This window comes from Bos javanicus, chromosome 5 (genome assembly GCF_032452875.1).
Source record: "Bos javanicus breed banteng chromosome 5, ARS-OSU_banteng_1.0, whole genome shotgun sequence".
Classification (NCBI taxonomy): domain Eukaryota; kingdom Metazoa; phylum Chordata; class Mammalia; order Artiodactyla; family Bovidae; genus Bos; species Bos javanicus.
Window position 1 is genome coordinate 116,955,424 of NC_083872.1, and position 18,258 is coordinate 116,973,681.

The 18,258-nt window shown below is 54.7% G+C and overlaps 1 protein-coding gene and 1 long non-coding RNA gene across 3 annotated transcripts in view; both read left to right on the top strand.

The window, feature by feature from the left end:
* Window positions 1-3,992: 3,992 nt before the first annotated feature.
* Window positions 3,993-11,903, top strand: LOC133248544 (uncharacterized). The gene is made up of 2 exons (XR_009736748.1): window positions 3,993-5,941; window positions 10,097-11,903. It is a non-coding gene; the product is annotated as an uncharacterized LOC133248544 (long non-coding RNA).
* Window positions 11,904-13,236: 1,333 nt separating this feature from the next.
* Window positions 13,237-18,258, top strand: part of PPARA (peroxisome proliferator activated receptor alpha) — a 75,090-nt gene continuing 70,068 nt past the window's right edge. Inside the window, exons 1-2 of one of the 2 annotated variants that reach the window (XM_061418873.1) lie at window positions 13,237-13,311; window positions 14,359-14,505. The gene's annotated coding sequence lies outside the window, so the exon portion shown is untranslated. Of the gene's footprint in view, window positions 13,312-13,728; window positions 13,807-14,358; window positions 14,506-18,258 lie in introns of those variants that run through there. The other variant, XM_061418874.1, reaches the window with a different exon arrangement.

Consider the following 18,258-nt stretch of genomic DNA (forward strand, 5'->3'; position numbering starts at 1 on the left):
AGAAAATGCAACACTCACGTGTGTGTGCACACAGAGACTTGAACACACAAAAACAGGCCCCCACACGCAGAAGTGGATGCACACTTGTACACAGATGTGAGCACACAGACACGTCCATGCTCACCCACGCAGGCACACGCTCACAGGCAAGCATGCACACAGAGACCTGTGCACCCAGATGCACACACGTACACGCACGAGCGTGTACTCGTGTGTGTGCACAGGCATGCACACACGTGTATTCATGTACATACTCAGGTGGCACGCGAAAGTGCACAGTTACACATGCACACACACGCAGACATAATTGCAAACCTGCTGGTGCGCACACCCATACACAAGCACACACACACACGTGCGCTTGGTCTTGCACATGTGTGTGAGCTCAAGATGGCTGGCAGGTGACTCCACGCCTCCCGTGACTCAGCTGTGCAGAGCCTGGGGGTGGGCACACCCTCACCTTTCTCCTCTGCTGGGTGGTGAGGAGGAGGCGTCCTGGGCTCAGGGAGCTCCCGATGCTCCCCTGTGGGCAGAACACGCTCAGCTCAAGGTTGGATTCCATTGCTCTGTGCAGCTCCCGACTTCCAAGGGCAGCTCCCTGGAGGCACTCTTGGGAGGGGCTCAGGGGGAGGACTCTCACCCCGGGCTGAGGGCTGGCTGTGCTCCCTCCGAGCCAAGGGGAGGGATTCGCTGTCAAGGTCATGATCCCTTTATTGTTCTGAAATAAGTACCCTCTGCACTATATGTTCACAGAAAAATGAAGGCTTTGAGGGGGCCAGGGCCGAAATTCTGATTCCATCTCTTCTCCACCCCTCGGCCAATGCATGACTCACAATCCAACAAGTGTAGGCTCAGCGCCCGCGACTTCCCAGGGGCTTGGGAGGACCTAACACGGAAGGAAGCTCAAGTCCTGTAATCCGGTTAAATGCAGGAAAAAGCCGTGTGTGGCCGTGGCGGCCGCCACCACCGCCTCCCTGCCCTCCTGGCCCCTCCCAGGCGTGTCTGGGGGGCTTTCGAGTGTGTGTGTGTGGGTGCCACCGGAACTGCCCTTGGAGGGGGCGAGGGACAGACGGATGGTGAGCTCAGTGAGCAGCCCCTCCCCAGTTACCTGGGCCATGGCCACGGAAGGTTCTGGAAACATGACCACTGCCCACAGCCCTCTGCATCTGCCAGAAGGGCTTGTGGAAATAGCGGTGGGCCTAACGGGGTAGGGCTGTCGCTGTCTTCTCTCTACAGATGTGGAAACTGAAGCACGGAGAGGTGAAATGACTTGTCTGAGGCCCCGGAGCCTGTCTGCTCCAGTGGCCACGCTCTCGAGCCCCGTGGGGACACAGTAACGCCCCTCTAGGATGGTCACGTCCTGATACCCGGAACCTGTGAACGTCTTCCTCCGTTTTCTTAAATGTTTTTTTTCACGTATTCAGCTGCCCCGTGTCTTAGATGCCTCACGAGGGATCTTCAGTCGTAGCATGCGAACGCTCAGATGAGGCATGTGGGCTCTAGTTCCCTGACCAGGGACTCGGACCTGGGCCCCCTGCACCGGGAGTGCAGAGTCTTAGTCACTGGGCCACCAGGGAAGTCCCAATAGCTGCCTTCTATGGTAAAAGGGCCTCTGCAGACGGGATTAGTTAAGAATCTTGAGATGGGGAGATGGTCCTCGATTTCCCCCGAAGGTCCAACGTCATCACAAGGGTCAGGAGAGGAAGGAAGAGGTCAGAGTCAGAGAGAGATCAGGAGATGCGGAGCCGCTGGCTTGGACGTGGGAAAAGGGCCCATGGGCCAAGGCGCGTGGGCGCCTCTGGAAGCCAGCAAAGGCCAGGAGATGGATTCTTTCTTGGAGCCTCCAGGGGAAGCGGAGCCCTGCCCACACCTGTCCTGAGCACCGTGAGACCCACATGAGACTCTGACTTCAGGACCTGCAAGAGAAGAGACTTGGGTTGCTTTATTCATTTCGATTTATTTGGCTGTGCCAGGTCTTCACTGCGGTGTGTAGGCTCTGGCTCCCTGACCAGGGATCGAGCCCAGGCCCCCTGCATTGGGAGCACAGAACCTCAACCACTAGGCCTCCTGGGAGTCCCCCTGGTGGTTTTTCAGCCATTACTCTCGTGGTCACTTGTTTCAGCGGCCACAGGAGGCTCGTACGATGGCTGGGCTCTTGACCTCCACGGCCTTCTCTCATCTCACTTAACGGCAGTTCATGAATTCTTCCCTCCTTTCTTAGAGGCTTTGTCTATCCCCCTCCTAGTGGACCCAAAATCAGCCCTACCATGCCAGGAATGGGGAGGCTTTCTCTTCCATGGTCAGGGTCAAAGCTGCTGAAACTCCTCGTCCCGTGTGGCCTCCGGCGGGAGGGGAGAAGGACTCAGAGGCAGCCTGTCTGCGGGTCTGGAGGATGCTCCCAGACGCCCCTGCCTTCCTGGCAGCGCCCCTCCGTGCTGTCTTCCCTCAGGTGTGTGTGTGGTGGGGAGGGCCTGATTTCCCCTGGGCTGAGCACACTCCTTCAAATGCCTTCTCGTCCCGAAAGAGCCGGGAGCGAGGAGGCACTAAAACCATGAGCCTTTAGGAGCGTGAATTTTATGGCATGTGAATTATACTGCAATAAAGCATTACATCAAAAAAAGGAGAGAAAGGGAAACATCCGTTTGTTGAATTCTGGGGGCAGTGGCAAAGAATATCCACAATGACTATTAAATTGCACTCCTTCTTCCACCTGCTAGATTTTCTTCACTGAGGTCGACAAAAACGACAGATTGCAAGAGACTGCAGAAGCAGACGTGAGGATGAGCAGCGAGGTCCTGCCGTGGAGCACAGGGAACTATATTCAATACTTTGTGATAAACCATATGGCAAAGAGTGATAAAAGGAATGTGTGTGTATATGTAACTCAATCATCTTGCTGTGCAACAGAAATTAACACAACATTATAAATCAACTAAAAGTTAATTTTTCAAAACTAGGAATCATCCAAAAACACAAAGACGACAAAGCAGACACGAGAATCCAGCTACCTTCTATTAAACCAGACATTAAGAAGATTTGAAAAAATGTTTTTCAAAATTTGGGGGTAAGGCTTTGAAAATTATAATCATTTTCATAAAAGTGTTCTATATGTTAAGATACGAAGGGCTTATTATTGTTATTTTTATATGAATTAATAAATACTTAAAGTTTTTTTCAGTTGCATTTTCTAACACCAGAAATACTAACAAATATAGCCCTCAGAGACAAAATGTTTTGGAGTTCTCAATAGCTTTTAAGAGGATGAAGGAATCATAAAACCAAAATGTTTAAAAATCACTATCTTACACAAGCACCGTACAAAGATTAAAATCAGGAAGTCAACACTATCTGTGGGACAGACCTCATTCTGATTTCACTAGATGTTCCCCAAATCTCCTTAACAGCAACTAAACACCCGGAACAAGAAGTGGGGAGCCGCAGTTGCATGGGATGACCAAAGTTCCAGTTTCAAAAGATGGGAAAGTTCTGGATGCTGGTGGTGGAAGCAAACAAAGCGACTGTCCTTAATGCCAGTGAACCAGATGCTTCAAAATGGTACGTTTTATGTCACGCATGCATTTTTTAATACTCATTTATCTGGCTGTGCTGGGTCTTCGTAGCGGCATGTGGGATCTACTTTCCTGACCAGGGCTTGAACCCGGGCCCCCTGCGCTGGGAGCTCTGAGTCTTAGCCACTGGACCACCAGGGAAAGCCCTGTGTTATGCCTTTTGGTGTTTAGTTGCTAAGTCATGTCCCACTCTTGCAGCCCCATGGACTGCCAAGCTCCTCTGTCCATGGGATTTTCCAGGTAAGAATACTGGATGGGCTGAGCCACCTGGGAAGCCCATGTGAGGTATATTTTATCACAGTCAAAAATTACTATGTTAAAAGGAAGTCATTTATTCAAACATAAGCAATATCATATGTGTCATAAAAAACAAGTGAAATTATAAGACACGTGATAAACTTCACTATAAAATAACTGCAGTATGAAGAAAGCAATCACTAGTGAAATTTTTCAGCACAAAATAGCTGGGCATTGTTAAATCTGAACATGCACGATGTACAATCTTTTTTAAAAGGTACAAACTTTTTTAAAAAGTTCATCATTTCTGTCATTATTATTATTAATAATCTCAGGTAAGATCCTAATCCCCAAGAAGCTTCCAATCTAGTGAGGGAGATGGACTAGTAAAGAGACCAGTATAACACAGAGAGATCAGCAGAGGAACACAGCCCAGAGAGGGGCCATCTGGGAGGTCTTCCTGGAAGAGGTGGTGCCAGGAAAAACAGAAGAAGGAAAAGGAGATGCCCTGCAGAAGCAAAAGCACTGGGGATGTGGTGGATTGCAAGCAGAGAGGCTAGAGAAAGAGGTAGGCGTGTGACCTTGGCTGACCCCAAGTATCAGGCCCAAGGGCTGTGCCCAGGCCTGTCCGGCTGCCAGCAGGGCAGAAATATGGGCTGGGGAGCAGCTGTGCAGGCAGGGCGGAGCCTGGCGCTGGAGGGTAAGGGGAGTGAGACTTGAGGGCCAGGAGGAAAGGGCAGGGCCAGCAGAGTTGGGGGCGGAGTCAGGGGCCAGGACGCCCTTCATCAGGCCGACCTTGACAGTGACCCTCCAAGGGCAGCCTTAAATCCCACCCCCATGAAGAAACTGAGGAGCTGAGAGGTGAGGCAACTGGCCAAGTTCACCCAGCAGAGCTGGGATTAGCACTCAGACTCTCCGCTTGGCTTTGCTCCCTGAACAAAATGGATGATGGAGACAGGGAGAGCCCCCTCGGGGGCCAGCCCCATGTCACCCCCATGGCTGCCTGAGCCTCCCTTTCGGGGCCTGGCCCTGGGCCCAGGAGACTCAGCAAGGCTCCCATAGGGTCCTGCCCTGAAGGAACCCCCCCCGGTCCAGAAACTTCCAGGTGGACCTCTGGTCCTGCCGAGCGGGGCTCCCTTCCTAATCGGGGCAGGAGCGACGGGGTAGGGAGCCCTGGGTCCCTCTGGGCAGCGGCCTTCTGTTTCCCTAACGTGAGTGGAGGATGCCAGGGGCACCCAGCCCGGGCTCCTGCCGTCCTGGGAATTTCCCAAAGTGTGCCCCATCCCCTAACTTCTTCCTCTCGTTGGCAGCGTCTATCACTCCTACTGGGTCCTAACAAGAAGGCAGAGCGTATTTTTAGACCGAAGCAGCAGGCAGCAGAGGAGCAGTCCCCGGAAGAGGAAGCAGAAGCCTGGGGCATGTCCCCTCCCTGCTGCGGCCTTGGGACGGGACTCGGCACAGTCTGCCTGCTGGGCATTTGCAGGAGCAGGGCTGCAGGACTTTCAGCGGACCAGCCTTAGCCTGGAAGGTTCCAGCCCAAAGAAGCAGCCGATTTCCCCCAGGGCACAGACCAGGGAGGCTGGTCCCCAACGCCTTTCCAAAGCAGAGCACGAGATGCTGATCTCAATTCACGCAAGAGATCAGCTGGAAGAGTCACGTGTCTGCTTTTCCCCCAACGAGGCAGGAAAAAAACGCTTCCCTCATGGGCCCTGGCAGCTGGCTCCTGGGGTACGTCACAGTCACACCCCCTAAGCAAGACGCAGAGTCTCAAGCTGGCAGGGGACGTCTGAGATCAGCCAGCCCGGCCTCTCAGTTTACGGTTGGGAACAGACGCAGGTCCGGAACAGACGCAGGGCGGTTGGTCGGGCTGCCCAAGGTCACAGAGCCCGGGAGGGGAGGGGTAGGCACAGTGGAAACAGTGAGCGCACGTGAGCCCGACCGCGCCCAGGCCTGTGGTTCCCAGGTACGAGGCTCAGAGAGGTAGGTGGGTGACCTCGCCAACGCCCTCTCCAGGCAGCCGAGCCAGGAGGGAACTCCGGGCACCTGAAGTTACCTACCAGCTTTCCTTTGGACCAACAGCACCCTTCAGGGACATGCTCAAAATCCCCGAATAGTCACCGCCTCCCCTGTGCCAGGTGAGCTGGGAACACGAGGAGCCCAAGGTGCAGTCTTCAAGCTGTTTAACAGCTGAGCCAGAAGACAAATAAATATCAAGGACTGAAACAGGGTTTAAGCTTCTGTGTCTAGTAATGGTGGGCCAGATTCTTTCCACTGACTCTCTCCGGAAGCAAGTAAATGTTTTGGATAAAGGAGTTATTTAAAAATTATGTTACAGGCCTCTAAGTGTGGCTGAGGTAGCAGGGAACCACCAGAGGCTAAGTCTGGGGACACGGGGAGCAGGAACGGGGCGATGGCTCTGCAGCCGTTTTGCTCTGAGGGCCTTTGCCAATCTGGAAAGGCCGGGCCTTGACCTTGGGGTGGGGGGAGGCACATGTAAGGACAGAAGTCAAGATCAGAGGCGTCTAACTGAGGGATTCTTCTCTGTTGTAAGCTGGAGGTGGGGAGTCAGGAACAAGGGGGTACAGCCCGCCTTGCTTTCCTGGACAAAGTCAGGGCTGGGGTCCCCGGGTGGTGAAGCTGGCATCTCTCTTGGAAGGGGCCATCTCAGTCCTTGGCATGTACTTAGCGATCCCTAGATCTCCCTGCGGGGAGGGACCATTTTGAAACTAAACTTAGCACTAACGCTTGCCCAGAAAGTTGGTTTAATCTAACGTACTTCAACTTAGAGAAAAGAAACAATGGGTCTACAGCCCCCAGTGTCTCTCCTGCCAGCCACCGAAGGGCCCCATCTGCCAGGAGGCTGGTCCCACGCTGTCTGCGGCAGGCCCCTGGCTCCTTCTAGAGTGTTCCAGAGTGTAGATCTTAGTTTCCCTCCTGCCTCCCATGAAAGTCAGGCCCTGCACACCTCAGGCTCCCAGGCAGAGGGAGCGCTCTTCCCCAGGCCTGGCCCCCACCCGAGGGTAGCAGGTGACAGGTGAGCTGGGGCCCCGAGTGAGTGTGATGCCGGTAGGCTCCCGAGGGCGCCGCCCACATGTCAGAGATCAAAATCAGGCCCTTGTGTAGGATTTTATATTCCCGGCTGCAAGTCTCAACACAAGCCGAAGTGTTGATGGGAAAATAAGCATCAGAAGGCAGTCTGGAGGAGAGAGCTGGGCCAGAGGACAGGGGCCAGGAGGCCTTCGCAGCATGCTGCGCGTTTATCCGTGAACAGAGCACACCGGCGGACCTCGGGCTCACAGACCCACGTTGTACCCGGTTTGGGGGACGGCCGTGGGGCCGCCAAGTCAAAACACAGCTATGGTCGGCTATTATCAGCACCTTATTAGTAAGAAAAGGCATTTTCGACAAAAAACCAGGGCAGTGTCAAGGACACACCCAGGGACAAAGAGGACCCCTCTTCAGGTCAACTAGCTCTACAGAAGACTCGCCAAAGGCTCTTTTGTCCATTTAGCCGCAGACTGGGGACATGTTGTTAAACACGGGCTGTCCCCTTAGGGGACTGGGGCCCACGGGCCACTCGATCATGTTAGTGAACTCCGAGGCCTGGACATGCTGGCCACTCCCTGGCACATTATGGGGGCTGGTGGGGTGGGTTCCAGGCCCTGTGCACTCAGAGATGAAGACCTGGGTGAGGGCAGCTGGCAGCCAGGCTGGGAACCTGCAGGCCGCTCAGCTGGAGGTCACGCTGCCTTGACCGGCCGGCAGAACTCTTCTGTGAAAGGTGGTGTGTGTTCAGTCGCAGCGACCCCAGGGGCTGTAGTCCACCAGGCTCCTCTGTCCATGGGACTTTTCAGGCAAGAATACTGGAGTGGGTTGCCATTTCCTCCTCCAGGGGATCTTCCCAACCCAGGGATCGAACTAGAGTCTCTTGCATCTCTTGCATGGCAGGAGGATTCTTTATGGCTGAGGCACCAGAAAGCCCTAAAGGCAGGTACCAGCATAGAATTGAGGATCACGAGAGGGAGCAAGGAGCAGGTACTTCGCCTGGTGTCAGAAAGTTCCAAGGACTCGATCGTGTCGGCCGTTCTGAGTGGCGAGGCAGGAAGGGGAGAGGCACGGTCAAGACAGCGCTGACCTAGGCGAGAGCCATGCGGGCGGTGGTGGCACAGAGAAGAGGGCGGCTCTGCTGGTGGGGTGGGCGCCAGGCAGGCTTCCTGGAGGAGGTGGCCCTTGGCAGAGCCCTCAGGCAGGTGGTCGCCAGGTCCCAAAAGTGACCCACCTATCAGGCCCTGTCCCTGCACTTCCTCTACCCTCCTTCCTAATTCTCACCCCAGGACACCTGGAGCTTGGCATTGCCACCTCATTTTCTCGAGGAAAAAGTTCAGATAGGAGTTCAAGCCATTTGTCTAGGATTATGGTATGAGAAAAAGGCAGAGCAAGGTTTTGAATCCAGATCTGTTTGACTCCAAATCCCAGGTTCTGTCTATTAATTTCATGAGGGAATTGGGGGTGCCCTAGAGAGAGGTGGTGATCCCCACATACATGTGAATCTATTTTGCATTTGTGGGTCAACACACCTGTCTTATCTCTGCACGCCCTCCCCCCAGACTTTGCCCACCTACAACAGTGCACTTCACACTCAGGACCCCCCTCCCCGGGTCAGATAACTGAGAACCCCAGCAGGCAGAATGTCCTTTACTGACCAAATTTATCCATACATCAGGCCTCCCAGGTGGCTGAGTGGGAGAGAATCTGCCCGCCAATGCAGGAGCTGCGAGTTTGATCCCTGGGTCAGGAAGATTCCCTGGAGAAGGAAATGGTATCCCACTCCAGTATTCTTGCCTGGGAAATCCCATGGACAGAGGAGCCTGGAGGGCTACAGTCTTTAGTGTTGCAAAGAGTTGGACACGACTGAGCATGCACTCATGGCATAGCATCTATCAGTTCAGTTCAGTCTCTCAGTCGTGTCCGACTCTTTGCAACCCCACAGACTGCAGCACGCCAGGCCTCCCTGTCCATCACCAACTCCCGGAGTTTACTCAAACTCATGTCCATTGAGTTGGTGATGCCACCCAACATCTCATCCTCTGTCGTCCCCTTCTCCTGCCTTCAGTCTTTCCCGGCATCAGGGTCTTTTCCAATGAGTTAGTTCTTCACATCAGATGGCCAAAGTATTGGAGTTTCAGCTTCAGCATCAGTCCTTCCAATGAATATTCAGGACTGATCTCCTTTAGAATGGACTGGTTGGATCTCCTTGCAGTCCAAGGGACTCTCAAGGGTCTTCTCCAACACCACAGTTCAGAAGTATCAATTCTTTGGCACTCAGCTTTCTGTATACATTTTATGTATTTTTTTACTGTGCTTTATATGTATGATGATGTACATGATGTACTGTGCTTTATATAGATACTGCTTTATACATCATACAGCATCTATCCATCATACTTTAGTGTGAGATTCTCTCCTTCTGGATCACTTTGAAGCTCCAAGCCCAAGCTCGGAACCCAGCAAACGACATCTGTGACCCAGCCCGTCCCAAGGAGCTTAAGCCACCTGGGACGGAGTAGTCCGTGATGATGAGGGAATCTGACTCTAGGGAGGGATGGTGGGGGCTGGAGGAGCACGGCTGTGGGAAGGCTGCCTTGGGGTTCTCAAGAACAACAGAGACAGAGATTGGAGACAGAGACTGTAGGAAAGCCAGTCTGGGGACTTTGGCTGGGGACAGGTGAGTAATCAAAGGGACTGGTATCTTGATGGAAGCTGTTTTTGGACCTGCAGAAGGTTCCAGACCCTGCCGACCTCAAGCGGGTGCAGGGCTGTACCCACCACCCACCCCACCCCACCCCACCCACCCCACCGCCACTTCCGTGATAACAACTGGTTAACATGTATCATTTGCAATTTGTTACTGATGTGATGGAGTCAAGCCGACCTCCCCCTCCCCACCAGGTCACAGGTCACTGCCCACCTCCGCCTGTTCCGTGCCCTGTCCACTCTCCCCTTGAACATGGCCTCTTTCTCCAGCCACAAGCTTGTGGTGTGCTGTGGCCTCACTGATGCTCTGGGCCCAGACTGGTCCTTCACAGTCGGCTCCTGGGCCCGCCAGAGACAGCCGGGGCGTTGGGCCAGGAGAGCACGGGCTTGGGGACCAGGCAGCTGCACCCTGGGGTTACTCGAGGCCCTCTTCTGCACCCATGGTAGAGTGGGTTTGGACTCAGAGAGCCAGGTTCTCGCTCATTCTCGAAGACCTCGGCCAAGGGCTGTCACTCCCTTTGTCTCCACTTCTGCAGAATGAGATGAACCCAGCTGTTCTTCGGGACCTTTGTGAGTTCCAGCCTTCGGGTTGACAAGACTTGGTCACCTGGACCCCTGAGGTTTCGCCATCACTACTAGGAGAGCAGCCATGCACACGCTCAGGGTTGGTCCCCGCTGAGGTCCAGTCTGGACCACAGGGCAGCTCTGAACCAGCCAACAGTGAACTTGCAGTTTCTCAGCCCGTGTCCCTTGCCCCTGCTGACTTCCACTATCTCACCAGAGGTCACGCGTCCAGGAGATCAGAGGCCACCGTCCTGGTTGATGACACCCCAGAAGCACAAACTCCGTCTCACTGGGAGGCTTTGCACATCATCAAAGGGCAAGCAAGTGACCTGCAGAGGCTTGGACAGTTCCCGGAAAAGGGCTTAGCTCAACTGCACGGCAAAGAGATAGACTTCTGTCTGGGGCCTGGACCCAACCCACAGCAGATGCCTCAGCCCTGCAGGGGTCAGGGCCAGTTTCTGAACACAGGTGGTGACCTCACCTGCTTACACATCCAGGGTCGAACCTGCCACCTGGTATCTGGTGATGGGAGCCTTGGCCAGCAACTCCCTTCCTGTCCTCTGAACGTCCCCAGCTTCCTGACTTCTCCCCTGAGGCCATGGGAAACCATTGTCTGCCCCTGTAGGATTAGGTCCATCCAGGTGTGGGCACCACAGACAGGCTTCCTATCTTGGGCTCTGCAACTGGTCAGTATGACCTGGCGGGGGGTGTGTGTGTGCCACAGTGCCCCTGTTGTAACGTGGGCACAAGAATAATTATTTCTCCAAATGTCTCCAAGATTAGAAAATGTGAAACAGGATCTGAAAGAGCATCAGCACCAAAGAAATGGAAGCTATGAACGAAGACACACACAACCCACACTGCCCCTGGTATTCACCAAGGCTGCAGAGAGGAGCGGAGGCAATGCTTGGAGGCGTGTTTAGGAGCACTGACGTGTCACTCAGGCTACAAGGTGCTGCTCTGTCCCAGTGTAGGAGGCTGTCTGTGTTGTCGTGTTGCTCAAGCTTTGTCATCACACAGAAGTCGGGGGTGGGGGCGGAGGGAGAGACTTCCAGGAGCTGGGGGCTGGGAGAGGGACGTCCTTTGTGACAGGACCTCCTATTCTGGCTGTGACGGGTTTTCATGGCTAACAGAAGTCTGCTCAAGGTAAACAGGAACCTACGGTCCCCTGGGGGCTGCGTGTATGGAAACCTCGCATGACTACTCCCACGAGGAAAGTCCTGAGCATCCTTCTACTTTTTCCTAGGGAAGGGGAGGCAAGGGACTGGCTGAGAGCATTTGTTCAAATGTGAAAGCTTTGCTTACATTACATGCATGGAAAGCAAGCTTTCTCTCCCTAAAATCTTGGAAGCCCCAAGAACATCATTTCTGTATGTCTGTGGGTGTACACATGACTCTGTTGACCCCTAGGCAGCTTCCTTCGCCCTTATTCAAAACAGATTTTATCAGGTCTCTCTAACTGCCTGGTTTAACTGGGTTTACAGCAGACAATCACGAGTGTGTCTGGGGAGAGAAGTCACTGCCCTTCTATTCCAACTCTTGGGTTCTTGATCTGTGGTATGTCAGGTGACCTCTCCGAGCTTGGATGCCCTCATGAGGACAGAAACCCAGTTATGGGCCCTCTAGCTCCATAAATAAACAATACTGTTGCCTGCTCAACCTGTGAGATATCCAGGATGTAATGTACACGGATCACTTGGTAAACTCTGAAACGTAATACAAAAACTGCCCATCGCTATATAGCATGTGCAATAAAAGCTGGGCTTGTCCAGTGTGTTAGTGCCAAGGTGTTGAGGGTGTCTGTTGGGTGGGGCAAAGTTCGCCACAGGTATGCAGCCAATCAACAAGGGTGAGCCTAAGACATCCGTATAAGGGGCCGCGTTCCCCGGGTCTCCAGCGTCTGTGTGTCATGCGGGAATTTGCTTGGAGCTGTTTCCCGCCCCAGTAGCTCCTTCTGGGCGCTCGCCGCCACAAATAGAACAGTGGACCGAGTCGCGGGAGGGCAAGGAGCAGGGCCCACATAGCACACATTTCGTTCCCAAAGGAGGAGCGTCCCGATGCGCTGGCACCTGGGGCTTTGTGCCTTCGGCGCGGGGAGCTCGGGCGTCACCGCGCAAACAAAGCCGCTTTGCAGCTCGCGCTCTTGCTGCTCACCATTGGCTCCCGGGCCGCGACCTCCCCTCCTGCGCTGGCAGAAGCCCAGCTCCTCGGCTGGGCACAGAGTCAGTCCCTCTCCCCCCATTCACTGGGGGAGGGCAGGCTCATTGGACAGCCGGGGCCCGGGGCCGAGGGGCGGTGGGGGGCGGCTGGTCAGAGTCGACAGCGCCTCCGGGCGTCTGGGCCCGGTGCCCTTCGCTCGTCTCCGTCCCCCGTCCGCCGCCCCCGGCAACTCCGCCACCTGTTGACGCGCCCTCCCAACCAGCGTTCCCGTTCCCCTGCCTCTGCAATCAGGGGTCCCCGGGACAAGGTCTTTCCCCGCCTGTCCTTGGCCCTGCGCTCTCCCTAGACTCGAGGGCACCACGCGCCTTGGTCCCGGGTCTAGACCAAGCTCCTCGCGCGGCCCGGGCAGAGCTGGGCTCCCGGAGGGGAGGCGGGGCCTCGCCAGCGTGGCCGGGCCGCGGGCGGGAACCCCCACCCGGCCGGCAGTCTCGCGCCCGCCCCTCCTAGACTTCGGCCCTCCCCCAGTGAGCGGGGCCGGACGCGCGCCCAGGTCCAGCCACGCGCGGAGTGCTCTCACGGGCGCTGCGCCCACCCGGGTGACCTTGAACCTCCGCGCACCCCCGCCCCGGCCTCAGTTTCCCCGCTGGCGCCGCTGCAGTGGGACAGGAGGTGGGCGCCCCCGCGCCGAGAGCGGTCCCACCCCCGCCCCCGCGGGCAGCCAATCGGGCCCCGCCGTCCGGGGGCTGTGTCCCCGCGCGGGGTGGGGCCGGGGGCGGGGCTTCCTGGAGGGGCCCCCTGCGCGAGCGGCCCGGCCTGGGGCGGCGGGCAGAGGGGCGGCGCGTGCCGCGGGGGCGCGGCTGGCACGGGAGCCTGGAGGCGGCGCCGGGCAGGGGCAGGGGACGCGACGGCCCCATGGCGGGGGCAGCGGGCGGCAGGGGCGGAGGCGGCCGCTAGCGCCCTGCCCGGCGCCGCCTCCCTCGGCGTGCTCGCCCGGCGGACCGGCAGGCGGCGGACCGCGCGGCCCCAGGTGCCAGGCGGCGGGCGGGCGGGCGCGCGCGGGGGTCCGGGGGCCGGGCTCCCTCCCGAGAGCGGCGGCGGACGGGGAGGGGCCGGGTGGCGCATGCGCGGGGCCCCGGGGCGCGGGGTGAGGGCGCTCGCTGCTGGCTAGTACTGGGGATCCCGGGGCCCAGGGGCCCTCCCCTTGGTCGGCCTCCCTCCGAGCGCCCGGGGCCTGCCTGGAGCCCCGGCGTCCGCAGCTGTCGGTTGGGACTGGGGCCTGGGCAGGGGTCGAGGTCTGGTACCTCAGAGACGCTAGGTGCTCAAGTTGCCCCCACTCCGGAGAGAAGGCCCACCAGGCGGGGGCATCAGGCTCGCCCTTCCTTCTGCATGGTCGAGTTTGGTTGTCCCCGACTGGGGACGTTCCCGAGACGTCCGAGGATCCCCTAGGCCAGGTGGCCCGAGGTCCGGCAGACTGACCCTCGTGCGCCGGGCGTCTAAGCTCGGATGGGAGAGACAAGCGCGGGTTAGTTCAGCTTTGCGGAACTGCGCCCACGTTGCGCCTAAGCGCCCTCGGGAGACCCGGACAGGCCGAGCCCAGGGCAGCCTCCGCCGCGGGACGGCCCTCCCAGCCCGGGGCCCGCGGGTCTGACGCTGGGCGCCCGCGCCCGGGTCTCCCCGGGTCCCCGGCTGCGCGCCGCGGTCCTGGCGGAAGTCCGGAGGGCTGCTTCTGCCCCTACGCGCTCCGCAGTCTAACCGGGAACAACGGCACACCCGTGCTCTCCTGCCTTTTGAAGTTTAAAGGCTGGTGGCTGCGCCGCAAACGTCAAGATTCTTTCTAAGAAAAGTCCGGGCTTGTATACTGCCTTGGACTTCGCGGAGCGCCCTGGGCCGTTCGCGGCCGCCTGCCCACCCCTAGTCCCTGCGGCCCCTCCCCAAACTCGGGAGTCCCCTCCTCCCCCAGGCTGCTTGGGAAGGGGTGCGTGGGGCAGGGAGGCGGGGCTGGGCTTTCCTGGGACGACCCTGCCACACCGTAGCGGTTGAAGACGCAGGGTCACGGTGACTTTCCTCTTTCAAGGTGGTGGAGAGTTTGGCAGAACCAGAGCACAGATCGTTTCCTCCTTTACCTTCTTGCCGCCAAGGCCGGAGGAGGAGGGCCCTGCCTCCTCTGGAAAGTAACAGTCTGTGGCCGGAGCAGCCCAGAACCAAGACGTTGTCATCACAGGTAAATAGGAGGTTTGATTTACTCATTTTTTTCCAGACTGAAATATTGAAGTCTTTACTTCCATTGCCCTACAGACTAGCAATTTGAGGGTTAAGTACTACCTTGCCGATGCCGCAGTTAGGTCTATTTTCATTTCTTTGAAAGTAAGATAAATGTGGGTAAGTTCTTTTAAGTCCTGAAAACTTGATCGTGTCAGTGTTCTTCAGGAACTTCCTTTCTTTATGGCAGGCTGGTTCCGTGTAATTTAAAACTAGATAATATGACTGTGAGAAATGTTTTCACTTAACAGACACTTAAGTTACAGACGCCGACAAGTCAGGGGTCGTGCCACGACTTAGCTGTTTTAATTCCAATTTTAATATCAAGCAGATGCTTGCCAAGCTGGTAGGCCAGGTCTAGAAGTGCCATCAGCCAGGACAGTGATACCCTGGAGGAGATGGTTCAGGCTGAGTGGTTCACTGGTCACTGAGGGACCAGGCAGGGAGCTTGACAAACTTCTACACAACTTGGAAGCAACAGCAAATTAATTGACCACAGGAAGCAACGTTTTCCCTCTTCTCGAATCTTGGACGTGTGATTATTTCATAATCATAAAGCAAGTGTTGTTATTAGCTCACGTTTGTCCAACTTGTACCCAGATTTTTAACCATAGTCTGTGTATGTGGGAGAGAGCATGAGAGAGAGGAGAAAAAAAAATGTGTTTCTTCTATAGAAACTATTTTATAAGCTGCTTTATTAAGCATTGGGTTATGGAACATCTTTTCATGTGAATAAATGTGTTTGTGTCTATATCATATATTTCATCATGCTTAGATAGAATAATTATTAAGCTGATTCTTTAATAGATGTACATTTTAAAATTCATATATTCTATAAATAGTTCCTGAGTTTTTAGCTGCCCTGGGATATTGTGTTTAGTATTGGGGAAGGCAACTGTGAATCTGCTCATGAAGCTGATTTTTATACCAGAATACAAAAAAGGAGCTGAAAGGAGATGAAATTGGGGTGCAGAAAGGGAATCTATTTTTGCCATACACCTTGTGGTTATGATTATATATGATATAATAAATCATATGTTATGATATGTGATAAATGACTGTTAACCAGTGCTTTTTTTTTTTTGATGTGTTGTCTTTGAGCATCTGTTTTTATAAGGATTAAGTAATCATCTTTAAAAACTTCTATTAAAACATTTCTTTGCTTACTGTAAACATATTTTAAACATGCCACATTTCTCTATTTCCTCTTTCAGTCTGTGTGTGAATGAATATGTCCTTAGCGGCAGAGTGTCTTAACTTCCAAGTGACCGGCGTTGGGGGTGAATGTTTGCACTAATTCTGTTGCACTGCAGTTAGAGGATGTGGCTTTTTGGGAATTTGAGGGCCTCTGTTTTTATTCTGGTTTTGGTGGCTTGGTAGGGGCTTCACAGACGCCTCAAGTAATGCCACAGTTTCTGTTTGCAGGATAGACGTGTGCTGTGTCTGCTGCTTCTGCCTGAGGAGTTACATAGAACAGGCTAGCTCACTTCTAAGGCCATGTGGTTGGGGAAAATTAGGCAAAGAATTGTAATTTCCGACTTGGTGTGAAGATAGTTTTAGGGTTAAGAACCAAACAGGGAAAGCCCTTGATGTCCCCGTGGGCCAGATTTGACAGAACTTGTTTCTTCTTCCCAGTGTTTCTGTCACTTACCTGCAGTGACCTGTCTGGTGGGGAACAGACCTCACCCAGTCTGGTTGGCTTGCTGTGTGGAGCGGTGTTCATTCTTTGCTTCTAGAACATTTAACTAGCATCTTCTCGTAGCAGTATCGGGGAGGGGTTTATGCACCTCAAAAGATGGAGCGTTTGCTCCTTACTAAGCCCGGCCTAGTATATAGTTACTTTGGTAGCTGAGCTGCGTTTGTTTTGCGGTCGCATCGGAGAAGCAGTCTGACAGAGTGGAGGAGGTGTTTAGGTCATCGCGAGGTTTGATTTTTGTCCCTTCAGGGCCGCCCGCTGGGCCAAGGGACCTCTGTCCCCCTCTCTAGATGCTGACTTTTCATCACAAAATGGCTTTTCGCTCCGCTCCACCTCTTTGAAGGGTTGGGAGGCTCATAAGTGGTGGCAAAGAAGTGCAGGTGAAGATTCTTTGTGGCAGGTAAGAAGCCAGTCTCGCCCAGTCGGGGTCTAAAGGAGCACGCCGGTGCCACCTGCCCGGATCTGGTACCTGTTATTTTGGCTCTGACCATTGGATGATTTTTCAAAGGCTTTTGGAAAGAAGCACATCGCCCACCCTGCATATACACTTTTATTAAAGCCATTTTTTCTTTGCTTTTCTTATTCTTTTTAAAAATGTCTGTTTATGTATTCCTCCCTGGCTGAGCTGGGTCTTAGTTGCTGTGAAGGCTTTTCTCTAGCTGCGGAGCGCGGGGCTTCTCCTTCCGGGGGCTTCTCTCGCGAAGCACGCTCTTAGGTGTGTCAGGAGGTACGGCACGTGGGCTCAGCAGCTGCCGAAGCTCTTAGGTGTGTCAGGAGGTACGGCACGTGGGCTCAGCAGCTGCCGAACCCGGGGTCAGACCTGGGCCCCCTGCATTGAGAGCACGGAGTCTTAACCACTGGGCCACCAGGGAAGTCCACGCGCTCAGGCTTTGATGGTGATGTATGTTGCATCTGTCCTTCCTCTGGTATCCCCAGACCCTGACAACAGTTGTTGCTCATCCTCGGAGGGTCTCTGGAAACGCAGGCTGAAGGAAGTCTTCTTCCACTGAGTCTGACTCGATGAGACGGGCAGTGTGCCCGTCAGTTCTGCCCAGCTCGCCCTGTATCCTGAGTAGGACCTCGACATCCAGATTCTGTGTCCCCAGATTCAACCAACCATGGAGCGAAAATATTCGAGGGTGTAAAATTCCAGAAAGTTCCAAAAACCAAGACTTGAATTTGCCACCTGCCAATAGCTATACATTGTATCCGCAACTATTTACATTGCATGCATGTAGTATTAGGTATTGGAAGTAATCTCCAGGTGACTGAAAGTCTATGAAGGATGTGTGTAGGTTGTATGCAGATGCTACACCATTTAAGGGACCTGAGCGTGGTGGGCAGGTTTTGGTGCCCCCAAGGGGCCTGGGACCATCCTTGAGGATGCCGACGGAGGCCTGTGCCTGTGCCCTGAGCCACTAAAACGTGAACAGAATTGAATTCAGCGAGTATTTGTCGATTTCTTTTACAGTGCTCAGATGTGGGTGGGAACTAGTGGGGGCACTTAGAAGGCACTTAGGGCCTACCTGCCCCTGCTGGAGGATTTCCCCTTGGCATTTTGCAACTTCCCTCACACCCAGATGGCCAGAACCCCTCCTTCCATCTGCACTAGACGGGCGTGCTCCTGCACGCCTGCTGGACTCCCACACGTGGCTCCCACGGCATAGGTATTATAAAGGTGGCAGCTGCCATTCAAATTACTCTGTTTATAATTATCACTAGATCTGAGGTATGGGTGCTAAGTTGCTTCAGTCATGTCTGACTCTTTGTGACTCTATGGGCTGCAGCTCTCCAGGCTCATCTGTCCTTGGGATTCTCAAGGCAAGAATACTGGAGTGGATTGCCGTTTCCTCCTCCAGGGGATCTTCCCAACCCAGGGATTGAATCCCTTCTCTTACATCTCCTGCATTAGCAGAAGGGTTCTTTACCACTAGCGCCACCTGGGAAGCCCAGATTTGGGGTATATTAAGCATGAAATAGAGTTTCTATGAGGTGGCCTGAGCAGCTAATTAAATAAAA